The sequence below is a fragment of the Schistocerca americana genome, chromosome 3 (genome assembly GCF_021461395.2).
Source record: "Schistocerca americana isolate TAMUIC-IGC-003095 chromosome 3, iqSchAmer2.1, whole genome shotgun sequence".
NCBI classification, from domain to species: Eukaryota; Metazoa; Arthropoda; class Insecta; order Orthoptera; family Acrididae; genus Schistocerca; species Schistocerca americana.
In genome coordinates, this window is record NC_060121.1 from 897,048,662 (window position 1) to 897,072,731 (window position 24,070).

Here is a 24,070-nt window from a genome sequence, read left to right on the forward strand (position 1 = left end):
GGCGGAGGGTACTTTGAGTACCTCTATCGGTCCTCCCTTCTATTCCAGTCTTGTATTGCTCGTGGAAAGGAAGATTGCCGATATGCCTCTGTGTGGGCTCTAATCTGTCTGATTTTATCGTCATGGTCTCTTCGCGAGATATTCGTAGGATGGAGCAATACACTGCTTGACTCCTCGGTGAAGGTACGTTCTCGAAAATTCAACGAAAGCCCGTACCGAGCTACTGAGCGTCTCACTCTTAATTGTCACACGCGTATTTCCCACGACTCAATGCCCAAATCTTAACGCAGCTCATCTTGTAACTCAGAGTGCCCTCGTCGAGACAATGCCCCAGCCGCCAGCAAAGACGTGTAGCAAGAAAAAATATTAGAAACCAACATCCACCGGCTAGTGCATGCTAAGCAAAAGAGTACAGTGTCAAGGAACATTGTGATCTTGCAATCGCTCAGTAAGTAAGAGCATTGCCCGTGAAAGGCAAAGGTTCGGAGTTCATGTTTCGGTCCGGCATACAGTTTAAATCTCCCAGGGAGTTCAAAACGGCACGCACTTCACTGCAGAGCGAAAAATCCAGCCCCATAGTGCAAGTCTGACATACAGTGAGGTGAGAGGAATCATGGGATACCTCCTAATGACTTGTCGGACCTCCTTTTTCGCGGCGTAGTGGAGCAGTTCGGCGTGCCACGGGCTGAAACAAGTCGTTGGAAGTCTCGTGCAGAAATATTGAGCCGTACTGCCGTTATAGCCGTCCATAACTGCGAAAGTGTTGCCGGTGCAAGGCGTTGTGCACGAAATGACCTCTCGATTGTGCCCCCTGAATGTTCGAAGGGACTGATGTGCGATCTGGATGGCCAAATCGTTCGCTCGAATAGTCCGGAACTTTCCTCAAAGCAGCCGCGAACAGTTGTGGCCCGTTGACATGACACCGTTGTTTGAAAACATGAAGTCCACGAATGACTGCAAAAGATCTCCAAGTAACCGAACATAATCATTTGCAGTCAATGATCGGTTTATCTACGCCATTATGGAGCCCGCAAGAACTTCGACAATGCCTTGCTGACAACTTAGGTCCGTCCGCCCCCGGTAGCTGCGTGGTGGCGGCACGGTAGCTCAGCGTGTTCGGTCAGAGGGTTAGCTGCCCTCTGTAATAAAAAAAAACTGAGTGAATGGATCAGTAACGAACTTCAATGGGCGTCAGGTGACGTCCGCCACGAACAATTGAAACGAACAATAACGAACAAAATGAGATTACAAAAAAGTGGTCAGCGCGACAGAATGTCAATCCAAAGGGCCCGGCTTCGATTTCCGGCTGGGTCGGAGATTTTCTCCGCTCAGGGACTGGGTGTTGTGTTGTTCTAATCATCATTATTTCATCCCCATCGACGCGCAAGTCGCCGAAGTGGCGTCAGATCCAAAGACTTGCACCAGGCGAACGGTCTACCCGACGGGAGGCCCTCGTCACACGACGTTATTACTATTATTATAACTTGGGTCCATGGTTTCGTGGGGTCTGCGCCACACTCGAACCCTACCATCAGCTCTTACCAGCTGAAATCCGGACACGTCCGACTAGGCCACGGTTTTCCAGTCGTCTATTGTCCAAGCCATATGATCACGAGCCCAGCAGAGGCGCTGCAGGCGATGTCGTTTGTAGCAGCGGAATCGCGTCGGTCGTCTACTGCCATAGCCCATCAACGCCAAATTTCGCCGCACTGTTCTAGCGGATCCGTTCGTCGTACACCCCACATTGATTTCTGCGTTTATTTCATGCAACGTTGCTTGTCTGTTAACACTGACAACTCCAGGCAAACGCCGCTGCCCTCGGTCGTTAAGTGAAGGCCGTCGGCCACTGTGTTGTCGGTGGTGAGGGGTAATGCCTGAACTTTGGTATTCTCGGCGCACTCGTGACACTGTTAAGCTCAGAATATTGAATTCCTGAACAATTTCCGAAACGGAATGTCTCAGACGTTTAGCTCCTACTACCATTCCTCGTTCGAACTCGTGTTACAGGGCTATTACAGATGATTGAAGCGATTTCATAAATTCACTGTAGCTCCATTCATTGACATATGGTCACGACACACTACAGATACGTAGAAAAACTCATAAAGTTTTGTTCGGCTGAAGCCGCACTTCAGGTTTCTGCCGCCAGAGCGCTCGAGGGCGCAGTGAGACAAAATGGCGACAGGAGCCGAGAAAGCGTTTGTTGTGCTTGAAATGCAGTCACATCAGTCAGTCATAACAGTGCAACGACACTTCAGGACGAAGTTCAACAAAGATCCACCAACTGATAACTCCATTCGGCGATGGTATGCGCAGTTTAAAGCTTCTGGATGCCTCTGTAAGGGGAAATCAACGGGTCGGCCTGCAGTGAGCGAAGAAACGGTTGAACGCGTGCGGGCAAGTTTCACGCGTAGCCCGCGAAAGTCGACGAATAAAGCAAGCAGGGAGCTAAACGTACCACAGCCGACGGTTTGGAAAATCTTACGGAAAAGGCTAAAGCAGAAGCCTTACCGTTTACAATTGCTACAAGCTCTGACACGTTTATCTGGACATGCTGGAAAATTGGGTCACGCCACAACTGGAGACCGACAGCGCCGAATTCATCTTTCAACAGGATGGTGCTCCACCGCACTTCCATCATGATGTTCGGCATTTCTTAGACAGGAGATTGGAAAACCGATGGATCGGTCGTGGTGGCGATCATGATCAGCAATTCATGTCACGGCCTCCACGCTCTCCCGACTTAACGCCATGCGATTTCTTTCTGTGGGGTTATGTGAAAGATTCAGTGTTTAAACCTCCTCTACCAAGAAACATGCCAGAACTGCGAGTTCGCATCAGTGATGCTTTCGAACTCATTGATGGGGACATGCTGCGCCGAGTGTGGGAGGAACTTGATTATCAAATGGTTCAAATGGCTCTGAGCACTATGGGACTCAACTGCTGAGGTCATTAGTCCCCTAGAACTTAGAACTAGTTAAACCTAACTAACCTAAGGACATCACAAACAGCCATGCCCGAGGCAGGATTCGAACCTGCGACCGTAGCGGTCTTGCGGTTCCAGACTGCAGCGCCTTGAACCGCACGGCCACATCGGCCGGCTACTTGATTATCGGCTTGATGTGTGCCGAATCACTAAAGGGGCACATATCCAACATTTGTGAATGCCTAAAAAAACTTTTTGAGTTTTTGTATGTGTGTGCAAAGCATTGTGGAAATATCTCAAATAATAAAGTTATTGTAGAGCTGTGAAATCGCTTCAATCAACCTGTAGTTCCCGTCGTGCGGCCATAATCACGTCGGAAACCTTTTCACTTGAACCACATGAGTGCAAATGGCAGTTCTGCTAGTGCACTGCCCTTTTACACATTCTGTACGCGATACTACTGCCATCTGTGCATGTGTGTATCGCTATACCATGACTTGTCACCTCAGTTTATGCTAATGTAAAAGTAATTTTTTCTCCAAACTTTTCCTAGCATTACAATGTGCACACTCCTGGAACACACTCTGCAGAAAGTTTCTGCTAGAGTGAGGTATTATCTCCGTTCGTTGGGAGAGACTACTCGGTGTGTATCGCCAGAAGTCTCTTCCCTCTTGGAGAGCAGACACGTTGCCGTGCGTGTAATCTGCATGACGAAACCCTGTGGATTTTTGCGTTTCTGCAGCGTTTGGCGGCTTGCTTACGCCGGCGGAAAATCGGCCCGCCGGGGACAGTGAACTTTGCCCCCGGCAATATCTGGTACTTCGGCGGGGGCCGTCGCCATAGCGCTGTACGTTCACAACGGACGCAGACAAGCACTTTTGTCGAAGCAGTCGGAGCACTCTTATCAATACGTAATGACTAAGTCAGCAGGAAATCTGTTCTGAAACACAGCAACGCATTGGGGATGAGCCTACAAAAAAATGGCTCTGAGCACTAAGGGACTAAACATCTGATGTCATCAGTCCCCTAGAACTTAGAACTACTTAAACCTAACTAAGGACTCACGCACATCCAAGCTCGAGGTAGGAGTCGAACCTGCGACCGTAGCGGTCGCGCGATTCCAGAATGAAGCGCCTAGAACCGCTCGGCCACACCGGCCGGCGGATGAGCCTACAAATACGAGGGTTGGAACTTAAATAGTGGCAACTACTTATTCACAACCGATACAAAAGAGTTACATTTTTGCATCTGTGACTGTCCTTCAAAGCAGTCACCAGCTATGTGTAGAACCCATTGCCAGCGATGTGGAAGGGCTAGAATACCGTTAGCAGAGCCTGTTCTGTTGATGGTGCGAATGGAGCGGTTTACTGCCTGTCGAGTCTCTGCAACAGTTCTGAAGCGAATGCCACGAAGTGGTTCCTTCATCTTCGGAATCAAATCAAAATCACAAGGACTAGAGTCTGGGGAATATGGTGGATGGTACAGTACTTCCCAGTCCCATCGACCGAACAGAGCAGCCGCAGCTTGCGCTGTACGCGCTCGCGCATTGTCCTCAAAATGCTCGGTGGGTTGCGCAGAGAAAGTGTCCCCGCTTCTTTCGCAAAGCTGGTCGCAGGTGATGCTCCAAAAACGAACAGTAATACTGTGCATTGACGGTCTGCCGTGTACAAACGTAATGCGTTAGGATAACACCATCACAGTGGTACACGAGAATCACCATAACTTTCACCATACTGGGGCTCTGACGCACTTTTGACTTTCGGGGCGACCCATAATGACGCCTTTCGTTGGATTGGCGTTTCAGTTTTGGTTTCGTGGTACTAGCTTCAGAACTGTTCTAGAGATTCTACAGGCAGTAGACCGCTCCATTCGCACCATCAACAGAATAGGGTATGCTAACGATATACTTCGCCTTCCACATCACTGGCAACAGGTTCAACACAACGCTGGTGACTGCTTTGAAGGACAGTAACAGGTGCAAACATGTAACTCTTTTGCATCGGTTGTGAATAAATAGTTGCCACTATTTAAGTTCCAACCCACGTATAATTTGCGCTACATCAACCGATACTGGGGACACACAAATCAAAACCACGACTTTTAGAGGCCTTTTCAATGCCGACAAAGTACCAAAACCTCATCAACCAGATCCTGGACGTACGTATTAATATGATGTACTCTTGTTGTTGTTGTTGTTGTTGTTGTTGTTGTTGTTGTGGTCTTCAGTCCTCAGACTGGTTTGATGCAGCTGTCGATGCTACTCTATCCTGTGCAAGCCTTTTCATCTCCCAGTACTTACTGCAACCCACATCCTTCTGAATCTGGTTAGTGTATTCATCTCTTGGTCTCCCTCTACGATTTTTACCCTCCACGCTGCCCTCCAATGCTAAATTTGTGATCCCTTGATGCCTCAGAACATGTCCTACCAACCGGTGCCTTCTTCTTGTCAAGTTGTGCCACAAACTCCTCTTCTCCCCAATTCTATTCAATACCTCCTCGTTAGTTATGTGATCTACCCGTCTAATCTTCAACATTCTTCTGTAGCACCACATTTCGAAAGGTTCTATTCTCTTCTTGTCCAAACTATTTGTCGTCCATGTTTCACTTCCATACATGGCTACACTCCATACAAAAACTTGCACGAAAGACTTCCTGATACTTAAATCCATATTCCATGTTAACAAATTTCTCTTCTTCTGAAACGCTTTTCTTCGGACATGTCCAAAAGAACAGACACCATTGATGACCTGCAGCCGTCTAGAACGAAACTAGAATTACATATTAATACCTTCAGCTGCTGACGGGCGTTGATACATATCAACGGGGACAGGTGAAAATGTTTGCCCCGACCGGGACTCGAACCCGGGATCTCCTGCTTACATGGCAGACGCTCTATCCATGTAAGCCACCGAGGGCACAGAGGATGGTGCGACTGCAGGGACCATCTCGCGCACTCCTCCCGCGAGACCCACATCTCACCTTATATGTCCAAACGCTACATTCGTAGTGTCCCTACCCAATACACTCATTACTCGTGGAAGACAGTCTTACCAAGTCGCGTAAGAGTTTGGGAGGCGTGCGCGAGATAATCCGTGCAGTCGCCACCATTCTCTGTGCCGTCGGTGGCTCAGATGGATAGAGCGGCTGCCATGTAAGCAGTAGATCCCGTGTTCGAGTCCCGGTCGGGGCACACATTTTCACCCGTCCCGGTTGATATATATCAACGCCCGTGAACAGCTGAAGGTATTAATATATAATTCTAATTTTTCTCTATATATTTTCCACTGCTAATGATGCTACCTGTAGGCTGTGAGTAGTTATTGCACGTTGACTTCGAATATGGCCGGTGGTCACGTTAATGTGACTGGACCGTGTAACAATGGACTAGCTCTCTGCGGTGCAAACACAGACGTCAGTTGATAAAAGACAAAGAGATTTATTGTTTACCATACCAAATAACTGCGCCTGTGCCACGAGGAAAGTGTACGAAGGTATCACTTATTTGGGCCAAGAGGCATGCTGTTATGAAGAATGAGAAAGCTGACCAACTGCTGAAGAAAGCAACAAAGAATGAAATACAAGAAAGAGGCATTGTGGCGGATAGTCTAATTACTGTATCCAGAGACACGGGCAAAAGCGAGTGGAACAAGCCATGCGATACCGAAGATTGCTGAAGAGCACGTGGTAGAAATAAAACCACCCACATATCCCAAAGACCCAGAGGTACAGTAAAAAAGTGGCATATGAAATTTAATTAAACTGTCATAGGAAACAAGAGGCAATTCGTAAGGGCCGTTGCCAAGTTGGATTTCAACCACGGCTGGTATCGACAACACCTCTTTCCAACTCGCGTTATACCGGCACCATAGTGCTACACTGGCGGGATCCAGGACGTCAGCGACGTATGCTTCCGCTGATCTAGGTGCTGAAGAGAATCACATTGCTACTTACGGAGTTTGTCTACAAGAATCAAGAACATCCCTCGAACACTGCTGGCCATCCAAAATGCAACATCGAGAAGGGCCGGAGACATCACAGCGAAATTGAATTTGGAGATAACACGTTGTACAACGATCACACGATTGTAAGTACAGCCCCATGTGAACTGAGGAAGATGAGAGAATCAGTATTGAGTGGTGCCACCATTGTTTGCTACAACCGCTGCCTCACGCCTGTCATTGAATCATAGAGGCTCTGGATGTATTGTTGGGGTATAGCAGTCTGTGCTGTTTCCACGTATTGCCAAAGTACATCTATGGGTGATCTTGGGGTGTTGTAACCTGGGTCAGTCGTTCCGCAGTCATCGACCAGACGTTTCCGATAGGCTTGAGATCGGGAGAACAGGGAAGCCAAGGCAGCACTGCAGTCCGATGGGCGACGATGTGGTCTCTAACATTGCGTGCCACGTGTGGTCGCGCGTTATGCTGTTGCGATGTGACCTGGCCGTCGGCAAGCTGCGAAGATATGGAAGGACAACAGGCTCCAACACTTTAAAGAATTCAGAGATGTAACGTTGGCTTGTTAATGTATCGGCAGTGCGTACTGGGGGGGGGGGGGGGGGGGGGGGGTAATGGAATCCTGGAATCCAACACCACCCCAAACCATAATACGGGATGTCAGGACCAGTATGGCAATGCATAAGGTAACAGTCCCTCACCACGGTGTCTCCGACACTAATTAGACAATCTGGACGCCTTACGGACAGTCCCCACTGCTATGAACGACGTCGAATGGTACGCGCGGACACTGTTGCACAACAGACCCAATTTGTTGTGATACGGTTCGTGATGTGGCAGAGCGATCCATCACTGCCATGCGCACAATGTGCCCAGTATCACGTGTACTGGTGCAACAAGGTAGGTGCAAATCGTCCCGTCGGTCTGTCGTTCCCTCCTGCATCCAGCGATTACAAATTCGCATCACAGTTGCTTGGTTCCCTCCGACACGATCACCGATTTCTCTTAAGAATGGTCCGCAATTCCTATAGGCAACTATTCTTCGTGGGTCGAACTCCGAAACGTGTTCGAAGAGGCTTCTAAGAGGCATACTGAAGCTGCTTACACAAAATAGCCGCACGGAAGAACAATGTTCAAGTACTTTCACATGGCAGTGTGTTACCCCTTTATATAGCGTTTGCAGGTGGCACTACTGGCGCCCGTTATCCGCGCCTGGGCCGGCCGCTGTGGCCGAGCGGTTCTAGACGCTTCAGTCTGGAACCGCGCGACCCCTACGGTCGCAGGTTCGAATCCTGCCTCGGCCATGGCTGTGTGTGATGTCTTTAGGTTAGTTAGGTTTGAGCAGTTCTAAGTTCTAGGGGACTGATGACCTTAGAAGTTAAGTCCCATAGTGCTCAGAGCCATTTTTTTCATTTGTAATTTTCATTCGTGTGTTTGCTAATATTTTTGTTTCATGATACAAGTTTCTGATTATTCTTATAAGGTGTGCTGCTTAGCCATTGTCGCCGGCCGAAGTGGCCGTGCGGTTAAAGGCGCTGCAGTCTGGAACCGCAGGACCGCTACGGTCGCAGGTTCGAATCCTGCCTCGGGCATGGATGTTTGTGACGTCCTTAGGTTAGTTAGGTTTAACTAGTTCTAAGTTCTGGGGGACTAATGACCTCAGCAGTTGAGTCCCATAGTGTTCAGAGCCATTTGAACTTAGCCACTGTCGTTATTGTTTATAATTTATTTCTATCAATTCGATCGAAAGCTTTTTTTAAAATCTATAAAGTGATGAGTATTACATGATTAAATTCTCTCCTGTTTCCTACGAGACGTTTTACTGTAAAAATGTTGTCACTACGCGAAAGTCCTTTTCTACATGCACTTTCATCTAATTGGAAAAGTGTCTCAGCAAGAACTGTTATCTATACACGAAAGGATATCTAGTAAAGTAGCATGCCGTTCAGTTTGTTCGGAGTGCGTTTCCACTGACATTCGATCACAGTTCTTTCTCTGCAGATTTAATTGGTACACATATTCGGAAGAAAGTCAAATATTTGTTAACAAGACAGAGTGATGTACTGAGATACGATATGTGATGTCATTGTTATAATCTTCATTCGGAAGTCTCAGGTGATGCAGCTCTCTGCACTAGTGTTTCCTCTTCAGCTCCGCCTAACTATTGCAAACTACATCCACGTGAACCTTCTTACTGTTGTCACGTCCTTATCTCCCTCTATAGTTTTTACCCTCCATACTTCCCCACATTACCAAAGAAACTAATACCCTGGTGCTCGAGTATTAGTCCTAATTTACTTATCCCTTCACGTAATTAAGTTGTAGCATAAAGTTCCTTTCCCTCCGATTCAATGTAGTATTCGTTCGCGTTGGCTGTATGATCTGCACGTTTTTATTTGTTTTCTTTTAATTGAATTTTATGTTGGTTACAAATTGCAATATCTTCTATACGTTACACCCAAATTAAGTTCATAAAAGTATGGTTTTTTCGGAATGTGCTTCTCATCAAAAAGCGATTCTGGCAGCTAAAGTCGGAGGTCTTTGTTAATCCAGCCTTTCGACTTCTTGTGGCGATATTTCCATATAAACTTTCTTCCCCTACGACATATTTCTCTAGAAGTTAAATACCGATTTTCATAGATTTACTTTAAAAATGCCTTAATGTAAAACAAAATTTTCATAAAAATTTTCGTCTTTATTTCACCCCCTTATGGGTTGTATTTCCAAGACACACTGAAACACGTATTTTTTTTTTATTTCTAACCGAAAATCCAATTGCAGATTTTCTGAGATTTAGTTCTAAAAATTCTTTCTTAATGAAATATTTCCATAAAAACTGTCATCCCCTATTTTATCCTCTTAGGAGTTGAATTTCCAAAGCCACTGAAACAAATACCTACTCACGAAGTCAAAATACCAGTTTTCATAAATGTAGCTTTAAAAATAATGATTCGTTTAAAAAAAAAAACTTTAACCCACTGTTTTACCCCTTTAGTGGCTGAATTTCCAAAAATGCAGGAGAACGTATTTTATTATTCCTGACCGAGAAATCAAATACCAATTTTTGTACTTCTAGCTTCAAAACTGCCTCAATAGCGACATATTGTCTAGAAACCTATCAGCCCTTAATTCAAACCCTTAGGGATGGAATTTCGAACAGCCCCTTACTAAATGATACTTACAGAATAAGATCAGTGCCCTCTCCAGATTTCAAGTTCCTATCCATAGCGGTTTGGGCTGGGTGATGATGATTCAGTCAGTAAGGCAGACAGGACCTGGCCTTTTATATAAAGAGATTCGATCTATACATATAATCTTCAGTATTTTTCTGTGGCATCGAAGTTTAAAAACCTTCCATTCTCTTCCTAACGTTTATCGTCCATGTTTCACTTCTGTGTGAGGCTTTATACAGGGTGTTTAAGGAAACTGTTTTCTCTCTGCGACTTCGAATATAATAAATGAACGAAATATTTATTTACATAGGTAAACGTAAGAAATGTTACTGTTTCCCCAAAGTTATCAACATAATTTATTTAGTTATTTTCCAGAGAACAAAAAAGGCTCTGAGCACTATACGACTTAACTTCTGAGGCCATCAGTCGCCTAGAACTTAGAACTAATTAAACATAACTAACCTAAGGACATCACACACATCCATGCCCGAGGCAAGATTCGAACCTGCGACCGTAGCGGTCGCTCGGTTCCAGACTATAGCGCCTAGAACCGAACGGTCACTCCGGCCGCCTCCAGATAACGACGAGTTATTTATTTTTTTTTTTTTTACTAGATCAATATTTTTATATCATTTAACTGATGTATTTAAACCAATTGTGTACAAATCAAATTTCTTGAAATTTTAGTTATGTAGGTAGAAACTTTTCAAAGTTTCAGGATTGAATATAACATGAGGTACATAAGCGACTATGTTTAAATGGACATTGTGATGGGGGAATTTTTATTTAAATGATGCGTTCAAATGAGTGCTCATTTACATGCTTGCACAACTGCATGCACCTGCAAAACGACAGGCGGATGAGAGGTAAAGTTAGTGGTGTTGGCAGAGCAACAAGAATCCTCGAAGTGCTGTTTGTAGTCGTCTGGGGAATCGTAAATACACCAGCTACAGGCTACAAAAAAAAATAAATAAATAATGTGCTATGTAAAAAAAAATTACAACACGATGCTGTAACAATCTGAAAAATAAATAAACTAATAACTCTGCCGAAAGAGTAACTTTTCTGAAGGGTACTTGTCTAAAAAAAAAAAAAATATCCCTGCACTTATTATTGTGTAAGTTAGCAGAAAAAAATACACTTACCGACAAACTTCGTGGCGTCATAGGGGCCGTCTTGAGGGCCAAATTGTGGATAGGAATGAGCCGGCGGCTGTGGCCGAGTGGTTCTAGGCACTTCAAATCCGGAACCACGCTGCTGCTACGGTCGCAGGTTCGAATCCTGCCTCGGGCATGGATGTGTGTGATGTTCTTAGGTTAGTTAGGTTTAAGTAGTTCTGAGTACTAGGGGACTGATGACCTCAGATGTTAAGTCCCATAGTGCTCAGAGCCATTTGAACTTTTTTTTTATAATGTGAATGCGTATCAATAAACGAGTGGAACTGCGCTACACAGTTAACAGGGGAAGACGCCTGCCGCTAGGCCACCCCTTCAGCAGCAATCCGGCCCGCGGAAAAATTCCGGGTAGACATAAAATGAATGTACTCTCAGAAACGCATGTTTTCAGGCATAATTTATTGGGTGGGTGGAGAGAAAGGGGTGCCATTCATATCGGTGCGTTATCCCTTAAATATTGCCACGAAGACTGTAGTTTTCACTTTATGCGCTAGGAGCGCTGCTGTCGCATCGTGAGGAGGTGGCCCGCAGGCTTAAGTGGTAAACATGTGAATCAGGCCCCCAGGTCATCAAAGGTTACCGATGCCTGCTCCATATAGACAACTAGGCGGCAAACCGCGACTTGCGAGTCACACGCGGCTCGTCGGCCCCTTAAGTGTGACTCTTCAGAAAATACTTATTGCTGTGGCGCACATACAGGGCTAAAGCTCTTGATCATCGCCAGTTTAAATAATTTTTGATTGAAATGGAGAGTGGGTACGGAGATCTTCACCTGCATAACAAGACACATTTGTTGTCATGAGGTAAAGTTTTGAAACATTTCACTTCCTTATTGCCATAAATAAAAGCATTTCTCCTTGAGAGAGTTTTCACTGTCCAGAACTAACAAATGATCCGTTCGTGGTGGACATTGCGTCTCATCTGAATGAGGTTAATTGTAAACTACAGGGGAAAGGAAACATAATTTTTTCGATGTTAGAAGGAGTTATTTCATTCGGAAACAAATTGTCTCTCTTTCCTGTAAATTTTGATATTGACATTTGCTGTCTCAGAACAACACTTTTGAATATGAGGGAACCTTTTCTCGACGGTTATGGATAAGATAATTTTGGGTGTTAGGCCGCTTCATTTTAAAACACGAAAGCTACCAAATTTTCTGTATAGGTTTCGGGAATTCAGAAACAGCAAAGCGGCGTTAGGCTATGTTAAAGAAAAACCTCTTAATGCTACTCTAACAGAATTACATTTTTGTCTCTTTAATATTGTCATAAGTATCTCTGAAATGCAATTTCTCGATTTAAAAGACGAAGATTTACGGAGCTCGAAATTTGAACGGATTTGTGTTGACTTAGCAAAGTTGGATAGTACATTCGTTTTATGTCTACTTGGAATTTTTCCGCGGGCCGGATTGAAATCAATCACACGTTGCTGCCAAAGAGGTAACCTAGCGGCGGGCGTGGTCTCCTATTAACTGTGTACAGCTGTTACACTTCGTTTCCAGTCATGCGTTCCTATCCAACATTTGTCTCTCAAGACGGTCTTTACAACGCCTCGAAGTTTGTCGGTAAATACAGGTTATTTCAGATGACGTATTTTTCCCGTAACTTACAAAATAATACATGAAGGGAATATCACAGCACTAGTGGTCTGCTATGAAAAATCTCGAGAAGTGAGACGTGTTAATTTTTAATACCTGGAATAATATTCTTGACTTACATAAGTAGCTGAAAAAATTGCATGTGCCATTCTTTCTTTATTCTGGCCTACATATTCGTGTAAACACTCAATTTCAAACATGAACCTTATCAACAGTAAACAGAGAACCCGTCTTATTGATGAGAACCAGGAATCGTGCCTAAAATTAAAAACAGCAACATACAGACTAAGAGTTATCCTAAATTTAATAGGAAATACAAGGACATTGGTAACATTAGTGTTTGTCAGTCATTGTCACGATTTAATTTTATTTATTCCTTAGTATTTAATTTTGTCAGTAAATAATGTCTTTATTAAGTATGTTATCGAGTTCAGTTCAATGCACTTACAGCTTAACTGAAACTTAAAACTTTATTGCATTTATTATGTTAATTTTTGGGAGCGTTATGGATTTAAAGGAGTGTCGAGTATTGAGAAAGGTATGTTGAAGCGGTCTAGTCATGTAGAGGGGATGAACGAAAGCCGATAGACGAAATAACTAAACAATACGAGTGTAGATGGGAGCGTAGGAAGGAGCCGAACTCAGTGAATGTGCGTCAGTCAAATTTAGGACGTTATTAGCAAAGGCCAGCTTAGAGTACACTAATCAAGTTAACTATGTACACACGTACACAGCGTAACTTTTAAAAACTTTACTCTAAAAACAAATTTCAATCGTTGTGTTGATGTTAGGCTCTGTCGACTAATGTGTTCGCCGACGCTGGCGGGCGCAGGTCGGATTCCTCGCGATGGACCAGGCAGTTACATACCTTGGGCGTCAGACGGCGCCTGACGTCTCCACGCCTGTCATAACAACACTGCGGGGACCGCTAAGTGGATTGACGGCAGATGTGTTGCCGTTATGACTCATGTGCGCCACCGAATGAATGTTCTAGCGGCAGGCGTTGTCACCTGTAACTTCGACACTCTGTGGCGTTCATTTGATAGTGTAAGAGCTCAGTTAAAGGGAAGGGTGATATTACTACCCGTTAATTCTAAATACGAGGTGGAAGGGGGAGTGGATGAGGAATGGCATCACATTCATTCTCATCACTCACAAGTAGACTATATGATCAAAAGTATCCGCTCATTTATTAGTGGACATTAATGTAGGTTATGTCCAACCCTCGCATTTACGACGGTTTGAACTCGGCCTGAGGACACTCTCAATGAGGCGTCTCAATGTCTGTGGGGGAATGGTAGCCCAATCTTCCTCAAGAGCCGAAACCATTGTAGGTAGTGATGTTAGACGCTAGGATTGGAGCTAAGTCGACGTTATGACTCCAAGGGTGTTCCATTGGCTTCAGACTGGGACTCTGGGCAGAACAGTCCAGTCCATTTCAGGAGTGTCATAGTCCACAAAACATTGCCTGACCGATACTGCTTTATGACATAAAGTTTATGCATACAATGATCATCTCCGATCTGTTCCTCTACCATACGCAGTACACAGCTCTGTAAAAGGTGTTGATATCTGTGGTGTCACCGCCAGACACCACACTTGCTAGGTGGTAGCCTTGAAATCGGCCGCGGTCCATTAGTATACGTCGGACCCGCGTGTCGCCACTGTCAGTGTTAGCAGACCGAGCGCCACCACACGGCAGGTCTAGAGAGACGGACTGGTACTCGCCCCAGTTGTACAGCCGACTTTGCAAGGAACGGTTCACTGACAAATACGCTCTCATTTGCCGAGACGATAGTTAGCATAGCCTTCAGCTACATTTGCTACGACCTAGCAAGGCGCCGTATTCAATTGATATTGAGATTCTATTAATGTATCATCAAGGGCGATGTTCTACAAATGTGGATTAAAGTTAAGTATTCCAGAAGCTACGTTCTTTTCTTTATAGCATTCATTACGTATCCTGTTTCAGACCTCACGCCAGCCTGCGTGAGTTTAAGCGCGTGCCTTTCGGCTTCCCCTCATTGTGTCTAGGCTGTCTTGTCTAGACACAACAATATCCTTCCCCATTTAGCGTTTTCTTAAGCGCAATAAGAGGACCTCATCCTAGTCAAGAGAAACACTCCAATACAGTAACATCACCTCCTGTGTACTTTACTGTCGCCGCTGCACACGATAGCAGGTAATGTTTTCCAGGCATTCCACACACGCAGATCCTTCCACCGGATTGATACAAGGTACAGCGTGAGCCGTCATTCCAAATCAGTCATTTCCAATCATCCATTGTCGAATGAGGGCAACGGCCTTACCGCAGTGGATACACCGGTGCCCGTCAGCTCACCAGAGTTGAGGGCTGTCGGGCACGGCCGGCACTTGGATGGGTGACCATCCAGGCCGCCATGCCCTGTTGCTATTTTTCATGGTGCACTCAGCCTCATGATGCCAATTGAGGAGCTACTTGACCGAATAGTAGCGGCTCCGTTCAAAGAAAACCATCATAACGGCTGGGAGATCGGTGTGCTGACCATACGCCCCACCTATCCGCATCCTCACTAAGGATGACACGGCGGTCGGATGGTCCCGATAGGCCACTTGTGGCCTGAAGACGGAGTGCTTTTTTATTGTCCAGTGACGTTGCTCTTTACACCTCCACGAGTGTCGCTTAGCGATGAGTATAGAAGTGTGTGGGTTATGAGGAGATGCTCGGCCATTGTACCCCATTGTTTTTAACTCGCTACGCAACGTCACTGTGCTAGCTTGTCTGCCGGTAGCACTGCGGAGCTTAGAGTGATTCCTTCCGCTGATACTGCGCGATTTTTTACAACCATTCGCGTGAGGTCTGTGGCCGGCCGGTGTGGCCGAGCGGTTTTAGGCGCTTCAGTCTGGAATCGCGCGACCGCTACTGTCGCAGGTTCGAATCCTACCTCGGGCATGGGTGTGTGTGACGTCCTTAGGTTAGTTAGGTTTAAGTAGTTGTAAGTTCTAGGGGACTGATGACCTCAGATGTTAAGTCCCATAGTGCTCAGAGCCATTTGAACAATTTTTTTTTTTTCTTGAGGTCTGTGTGCTCTTGATTTATCTATGGTTATGCCTTTACGTTTCCACTTCACAGTCACATAATCGACAGTCGACTTGGGCAGCTTTACAAGTGGTGAAATGTCCCTGATGGACTTGCTACTCAGGCGATGTTCAGTGACTAGTCCACGTTCCAAGTCGCTCAGCTCTCCTGATCGGCGAATTTTGCTATTACGGCTCCTTTACTGACAACAGATTACTCCCCGCCTTCTTTTATCTACCTGGTCTGCCAGTAGTAGTCAATTCCGCATTACATAGCGGCGTTCGGATACTTTTGACCAGCTAGCGTATAAATGTCGTCCGCGTCCAAGCGCATTAAAGTAGCCATCGGTTTATATTGAAATAGGTATGGTCCTAGTACAGGTACAAACTGCATCGGTAACCATTTACTGTCTCTCTCTGAGTCATTCGTGCTAGAGTGTTAATAGACTACTTTGTATACCTGTTGCTCACGATGAATCAGACATGAGAAGTAGTGTGGTGATGGCGATACTTTTGTGACCCAAAACAAACAGCATCTGTAGCGGCCTTACGCAACATTAACCTGTTGCCGTGTCCAAAATTCAGTTGCACGTATATTTCACTTTGAGCTACTCTGCTCGGAATGGCTAGCTGTCGAGACTCGGATGGGTACAGCAGCGGCTCTTCAAGAGAGCTCGATAACTTGATCTTAAGCGCTCATTTCCGGTTATCCTCAGTATTGCTATACAGACTCCTTTCCATCTGCCAGTCAGGTAGAGTATTTTCCAGTGGCCGTTAGTTAAAAAATGGTTCAAATGGCTCTGAGCACTATGGGACTTAACTGCTGAGGTCATCAGTCCCCTAGAACTCAGAAATACCTAAACCTAACTAACCTAAGGACGTCACACACATCCATGCCCGAGGCAGGATTCGAACCTGCGACCGTAGCAGTAGCGCGGTTCCGGACTGAAGCGCGTAGAACCGCTTGGTCACAGCAGCCGGCTTTTAATTATGTCCTTGGATAATACACTGCTGTGGTACGTGGTCTGCAATCCATCCCTTTGTCACGTCCTCTTCTGCTTCTTTGAGATTTCCGTACGCTCAGGCTTCCATCAAAGCGACGCTTTCCTTCCTTCTCGTTGTAAAAGGATAAGAGTATACTTTCATCCGGTTACAGTAGCCTGGTAACCTACATTCTGTAGGATATTCACTATTGTCGACTCTTCTGTATTCATACAGTATGTGAGTCACTTTGGCGCGATTAGTTCCGCACTGTCGCCTGATAAACAAAGTAAGAGCCTACGGAATATCAGACCAGCTGTGTGGCTGGATTGAAGAGTTTTTAGCAAACAGAACACAGCATGTTGTTATCAATGGAGACGTGTCTACAGATGTTAAAGTAACCTCTGGCGTGCCACAGGGTAGTGTTACGGGACCATTGCTTTTCACAATATATATAAATGACCTAGTAGATAGTGTCGGAAGTTCCATGCGGCTTTTCGCGGATTATGCTGTAGTATATAGAGAAGTTGCAGCATTAGAAAATTGGAGCGAAATGCAGGAAGATCTGCTGCGGATAGGTACTTGGTGCAGGGAGTGGCAACTGACCCTTAACATAGACAAATGTAATGTATTGCGAATACATAGAAAGAAGGATCCTTTATTGTATGATTATATGATAGCGGAACAAACACTGGTAGCAGTTACTTCTGTAAAATATCTGGGAGTATGCGTGCGGATCGATTTGAAGTGGAATGATCATATAAAATTAATTGTTGGTAAGGCGGGTACCAGGTTGAGATTCATTGGGAGAGTCCTTAGAAAATGTAGTCCATCAACAAAGGAGGTGGCTTACGAAACACTCGTTCGACCTATACTTGAGTATTGCTCATCAGTGTGGGATCCGTACCAGATCGGGTTGACGGAAGAGATAGAGAAGATCCAAAGAAGAGCGGCGCGTTTCGTCACAGGGTTATTTGGTAACCGTGATAGCGTTACGGAGATGTTTAGCAAATTCGAGTGGCAGACTCTGCAAGAGAGGCGCTCTGCATCGCGGTGTAGCTTGCTCGCCAGGTTTCGAGAGGGTGCGTTTCTGGATGAGGTATCGAATATATTGCTTCCCCCTACTTATACTTCCCGAGGAGATCACGAATGTAAAATTAGAGAGATTAGAGCGCGCACGGAAGCTTTCAGACAGTCGTTCTTCCCGCGAACCATACGCGACTGGAACAGGAAAGGGAGGTAATGACAGTGGCACGTAAAGTACCCTCCGCCACACGCCGTTGGGTGGCTTGCGGAGTATAAATGTAGATATAGAACGACCGTGTGACCAACAGCCTAGTAAAGGTAAATTAGCGGTATTTGTTTGAAGTAGAATAAGGCCTCTTTTCCTCCATAAAACGTAAGAAGAAACTTGGATCCTATCAGCGCCTAGTGGGAAGACTAAGTGCTTACGATAAAATAATCAAATAATTGATAAAGTACCATTTTGCTCCGAACGCAAATGCCCTGCCTGCTCATTGACGACCGAAATACACTCAACAGGTACTGTACTTCACATCGGAAAAGCATTTAACTCTCTACCGTACCAGTGTTTAAAACGAATATACGATTATATCGGATATCAAGCAGAATTTATGACTACACTGCAGCTTTCGCCGTAGATATGGCACAGCATTTTATCTCAGGATAGTCATTGACAGAAAAAGAAATAACTTCAAGCTGTACCTTGTTAATGACCTGACAGACAATATGAACAGTAACCTCAGACTGGCCGGCCGTTGTGGACGAGCGGTTGTAGGCGCTTCAGTCCGGAACCGCGCTGCTGCTACGGTCGCAGGTTCGAATCGTGCCTCGGGCATGGATGTGTTTGCTGTCCTTAGGTTGGTTAGGTTTAAGTAGTTCTAAGTCTAGGGGACTGATGACCTCAGATGTTAAGTCCCGTAGCGCTCAGAGCCATTTGAACCATAACCTCAGACTTTTTGCAGATGATGCAGTTGTTATAATGAAGTACTGTCTGATACCAGATTTATGCAAAAACTGACGACGTGCTGTAAAGACTCGGAAATCTACGATTGTGCACGTTAAAAAAAAAGTATCCTCTCAATACAATATCAGTGAGTCACAACTGGAATCAGTCAACTCATACAAATTCTTGGGAGTGATAGTTCGTTGGAATATGCACTGGAACTATCACTTACGCTCTGTCATAGGTAGAGAAGGCGGTAGACTTCGGTTCATTGGCAGGATAACAGAGAATATGTAGTAAGTTTCCAAGGAGGCTGCGTGCAAAGGTCTTGTGCGTCCCGACTGAGAATATTGCTCAGGCTTTTGGGACCCATACCATGTAGGACTTACAGGGGATATTGACCATGTACAAAGAAGGGCGGCACGAAAGGTTTCGTTTTTTCTTCATTTTTTAGTTACAAGTGACAGTTACGAAATTTCTGACATGAGTTGGTTGACGCTTGAGTGTACGACGCCAACTACTCCGCGCATGTCTGCTTGTGAAGTCCCCTAAAGACCGCGATGACAAGATTAGATTCATCACAGAGCACACAGAAGTACTTAAAGAGTGATGCAATTGGAACGGAAAGAAACCCTAGCATGTGACACTATGCGAAATACTTGGTGATAGGCACTTCACAGTGGTATATATGCAGATGTAGAACACTTATTATTGCGGTGCCGAGCGAATTCGGTACACAGTCAGCCGACCAGCTTCTGTGAGGAGACAATGCAGAATGTGACGCTCTTTATAGATCACTGTCAGTACTATGATGCCATCGTGCTGGATACTGTCCAGCATCAACGAATAGCCTGGGCTACGTTGATCTGTAAACAAAAACAACCGTAGTCTAGGCTACACGAACAAGATGGTTAACGGAAATGATTGTGAGCCACACTCTTTAGATCTTATATTTTCACGTCACGTCGTCGTATCGTGGTATTCGGATATAGAAATGTATTATGTCTACATCTACACGACTACGGAGCAACTCACACTCACGTGTTTCTCGACCTTCCCGCTCTTAATAGCATATGGGAAAATGAACACTTAAATCTTTTCGTGCGAGATCGGGCTTCTCTTATTATGTTCCGATGGCCATTTGTACCACTGTAAGCAGAGTCAACAAAGTATTTTAGCGTGTGGAGGAGGAAGTTGGTAATTCAAATTTTCCTGAAAAGATCTCGCCAGTGTGTTAATAATTCCCACCCCAACTCGTGTATCATACCCGTAGCACTCTCTCCACTAGCTCACGGTAATAAACGAAATAAGTAGCCCTTCTTTGATCTTTTGAAATGTCCTCCGTTTATCGTACCTGGTAAGGATCCCATTCAGCCCAGCAATATTCCAGAAGAGAACGGACAAGCGAAGTTGGGGCCTATATGAACTTTCTATGCAATGGTCCCAGTTTAAATTATTTGTGATTGTAATCCGTACGTATGCAGCTGAATCATCAACTTTCCAATTTGTGTGATTTATCGCGTAAGTGAAATTTGATGGTTTTCCTTAGTGCTCATTCGAGGCATCTCACACTTTTCATTGTTTTGGATCGAGCGAAGTGGCGCAGTGGTTAGCACAATGGACTCGCATTCGGAAGGACGACAGTTCAAACCCGCGTCCGGCCGTCGTGATTTAGGTTTTCCGTTATTTCCCTAAATTGCTTCAGGCAAATGCTGAGATGATTCCTTTGAATAGGCCGATTTCCTTTCCCATCCTTCCCTAATCCGTGCTTCTGGTCCACCTTTAATGACCTAGTTGTCGACGGGACGTTAAACGGTAATCTCCTCTTTCTCCTCCTGCTTTATAGTTTAGGGTCAATAATCACTTCCCGCACCATTCGTGTATCTCGCCTAAATCATTTTGTAATTCATTTTGATCTTCTGCTGACTACTTGACGGAAACGACAGCATCATCAGCAAACAGTCTAAAATGACTGCTGAGAGTGTCTCCTAAGTCGTGTATATGTATTTAAAACAGCAGAGGGCCCGTAATTATACGGATCGTAAAAGTATATTAACTCCATATCCGGGCTTACAGTATAAACCTGTAGAATGAAGCAGCATTACAATGTTGAAAAGTATGAAGTTAGCTAGTGCGGCATAAAAGATAAACAAATAAGAAAATACATTAGCACCATCTCTGAGCTTACAATAAACAAATAACGAAATGGATGAATGTGTCAGAGTTCAGGGAAATAAAATACTTTCAAACACACTGGGATTAAGTGAGGTTTCGGTTATATTCGAACGTGCACCCTTATAGGGATAATTTAAGTCGCGAAACCAGCCAAGGAATAAGATAACCACGCGTAGTGTAAATTTTTTGACATTATGTACCCAGAAGCAAATAAAAATACATGAAAGTATTATAATAAGTTAAAAAAAGCGTCCATAAAAGGTACGTCCTGTATGCTTTTATCCGTTACTGTTTTTATTTTACTATTGCAATTGCGGCATTATGTCATTTTGAAGCACGTGCAAAGCATAATATAACTGAAAACAATGTAATACGAAATTAACAATACTTACAGCCAGTTTTGCAGTTTGTTGGCATTCTTATACTTTGCATGCTGCCTTCGGGCAAAGATAACGTAATATGTTTGTACATTATCGATCATGACGCTCTATTTAATGCACTGTCGTTTTGAGTGGATTATGGACGAGTATATCAGGCAGGTTATCATCTAATGTGTGCACTTGTAATACGAGAGTAAGTTAATTATTATCCGCAATTTAGTTATGTTTTTGTATATTTTGGTAGTCCTGTCGTTTTACGTTGATGACGCTTGCTTTGTTTATTTGTTGTTATATCTTTGCAGTTTTCAAGCTGCTAAGTTAGCTTCGTTATCGCTGCCGTGCTGTTAATCATGGCTGCGCCGCTGTCTATTTGCACCAAAGAAGAGCAACGTTCAGTGATCTGCTATTTGTGGTCGGAAGGCGTATCAGGGGCCGAAATTCATCGAAGACTTTCGCTAAAGTACGGGAACAGTGTTTTGCCACAACGGAGTGTCTACGAATGGACTGAAAAGTTCCGAAATTGTCGCACAAGTGTTAAGGCACGATGAAGGAGCCGGAAGCCGGACGACCGTTTACCGCCACAAATGAAGAAACCATTGAGCGTTCACGTGAGTTGATTCGCTTCGACAGACGATTAACTATGACGAAGTGGCCCACCGTCTACAAATTAGTCACGGTTCTGCCTACGAAATCATCCACAACAGACTTGGGTTTCATAAAGTTGGTGCAAGATGGGCCCCAAAACAACTCACACAGTTGCATAAACAAACTTTCTAACAAGTTTGAACCGTTTGAACCAAGATGAAAAGTGTGAAGGAAAAAGTTCGGAGCATAAAAACACGCTTACGTTTGGTTAAAAAAGGGTTCAAATGGCTCTGAGCACTATGGGACTTAACTTCTGAGGTCATCAGGCCTCTAGAACTTACAACTACTTAAATCTAACTAACCTACGGACATCACACACATCCGTGCCCGAGGCACGTAACGGTCGCGCGGTTTATGTTTGGTAAACAGAACTGTAGTGCGACCTTCAGCATGTGACAAGATGAGAGGAAACGCAAATGCCAACCAAAAACGCGAAGAACTATCCCACTGATGATTGCTTCGAGTGCAAAAGGCGAAAGGCGTCTAGGAGAAATAAAATACAGTGCAGCGAGAAAAGGCGATTTTTATTTACAAAACAAATATTTCTATACTTGCTATGGAGGACGACCAAGCAAACAAATTCGTTAAACAATATGTTGTGAAATCTGCTAAGAAAATCGTAGCATAATCTGTCCTTATGCACATAATGTAAATAGCGTTAGCTGCATGTGTTTTTTGCAGTTGCGCAGAAATGCTAATCATAAGCGTGGCGTATGTAATATTTCATCCCGGTTTGACGTTTGTCGCATGCTGCCTTCAAGGAGCTGCAATTTTAACGGCCAGCAGTGCGCGTCGCAGAACACGATGATTGCAGAGCCAAAAGCCAGCTGCATGAATAGTACTCGCCGTGGCGCAGAAAGCGTACACGTGTCTAGACAGCTCGGCTCATCCTGTTCGCCGTGTCTCGCTGGCGAGTTCCGCTGGAAAAAAGAGACGATCAAAAACACCCGGAAGGTCACAGCAAGTGCGTCGGACAGCAGGCGGTTATGTGGGTGGTCGTGCTTCCTACACCGCTGGTCTGTTATCGTCGCCGCGATTCGCACCCGGGGCGGACGAATGCCCGTATAAATAGAACTGGGGACACCTCGCCGTGGCGCCAGCGAACCACTACTTTGGGACACCGCGTGGCGCCTTGCCCACGCCCACCGAACGCCACCTCGTGCGGCGATACTTTTTCTGCCCCGAGCTACTTGTGGCGTCACCTGGTAAGTGTACCACAGTCTAAAGCCTCTTTTACTGCAGCGTCCCAGGCTTTAACGTTTCGTATTCATCGCTCTCGTTTACTGGTCGCCACTAAAATTGCATCTGTTGTGAAACCTGTCTGCTGTGCAGTTTGCTAACTGAGCTCTGTAAGCGAGGTTTAGTGCACCATCCTTCTTACAAAAAGTCATAGTACTGAAGTCAAGGAACTAGTGGCCTAAGCAAAATTCCTAGTGGATGCTCATGACAAGGGTCGTATGGTAAATTCTCCACACTCCTGCGAACTGAAAGAGCAGGACACGCGTCGTTCATACATTTCAGAACATCTACACCACTGGCCATCAAAATTGCTACACCACGAAGGTGATGTGCTACAGACGCGAAATTTAACCGACAGGAACAAGATGCTGTGATATGCAAATGATTAGCTTTTCAGAGCATTCACACAAGGTTGGCGCCGGTGGCGACACCTACAACGTGCTGACATGAGGAAAGTTTCCAACCGATTTCTCATACACAAGCAGCAGTTGACCGGCGTTGCCTGGTGAAACGTTGTTGTGATACCTCGTGTAGGGAGGGGAAATGCGTTCCGTCACGTTTCCGACTTTGATAAAGGTCGGATTGTAGCCTATCGCGATTGCGGTTTATAGTATCGTGACATTGCTGCTCGCGTTGGTCCAGATCCAATGACTGTTGGAATCGGTGGGTTCAGGAGGGTAATACGGAACGCCGTGCTGGATCCCAACGGCCTCGTACCACTAGCAGTCGAGATGGGGCATCTTATCGGCATGGCTGTAACGGATCGTGCAGCCACGTCTCGATCCCTGAGTCAACAGATG

General features: G+C 45.1%; 1 protein-coding gene and 1 non-coding gene across 2 annotated transcripts in view; one reads left to right on the forward strand and one right to left on the reverse strand.

The window, feature by feature from the left end:
• Positions 1–24,070, forward strand: part of LOC124607371 (TBC1 domain family member 12-like) — a 325,279-nt gene that overhangs the window by 191,716 nt on the left and 109,493 nt on the right. The gene's annotated exons all lie outside the window — the stretch shown is intronic.
• On the reverse strand, positions 5,768–5,842 carry Trnat-ugu. The gene has a single exon. It is a non-coding gene; the product is annotated as a tRNA-Thr (tRNA).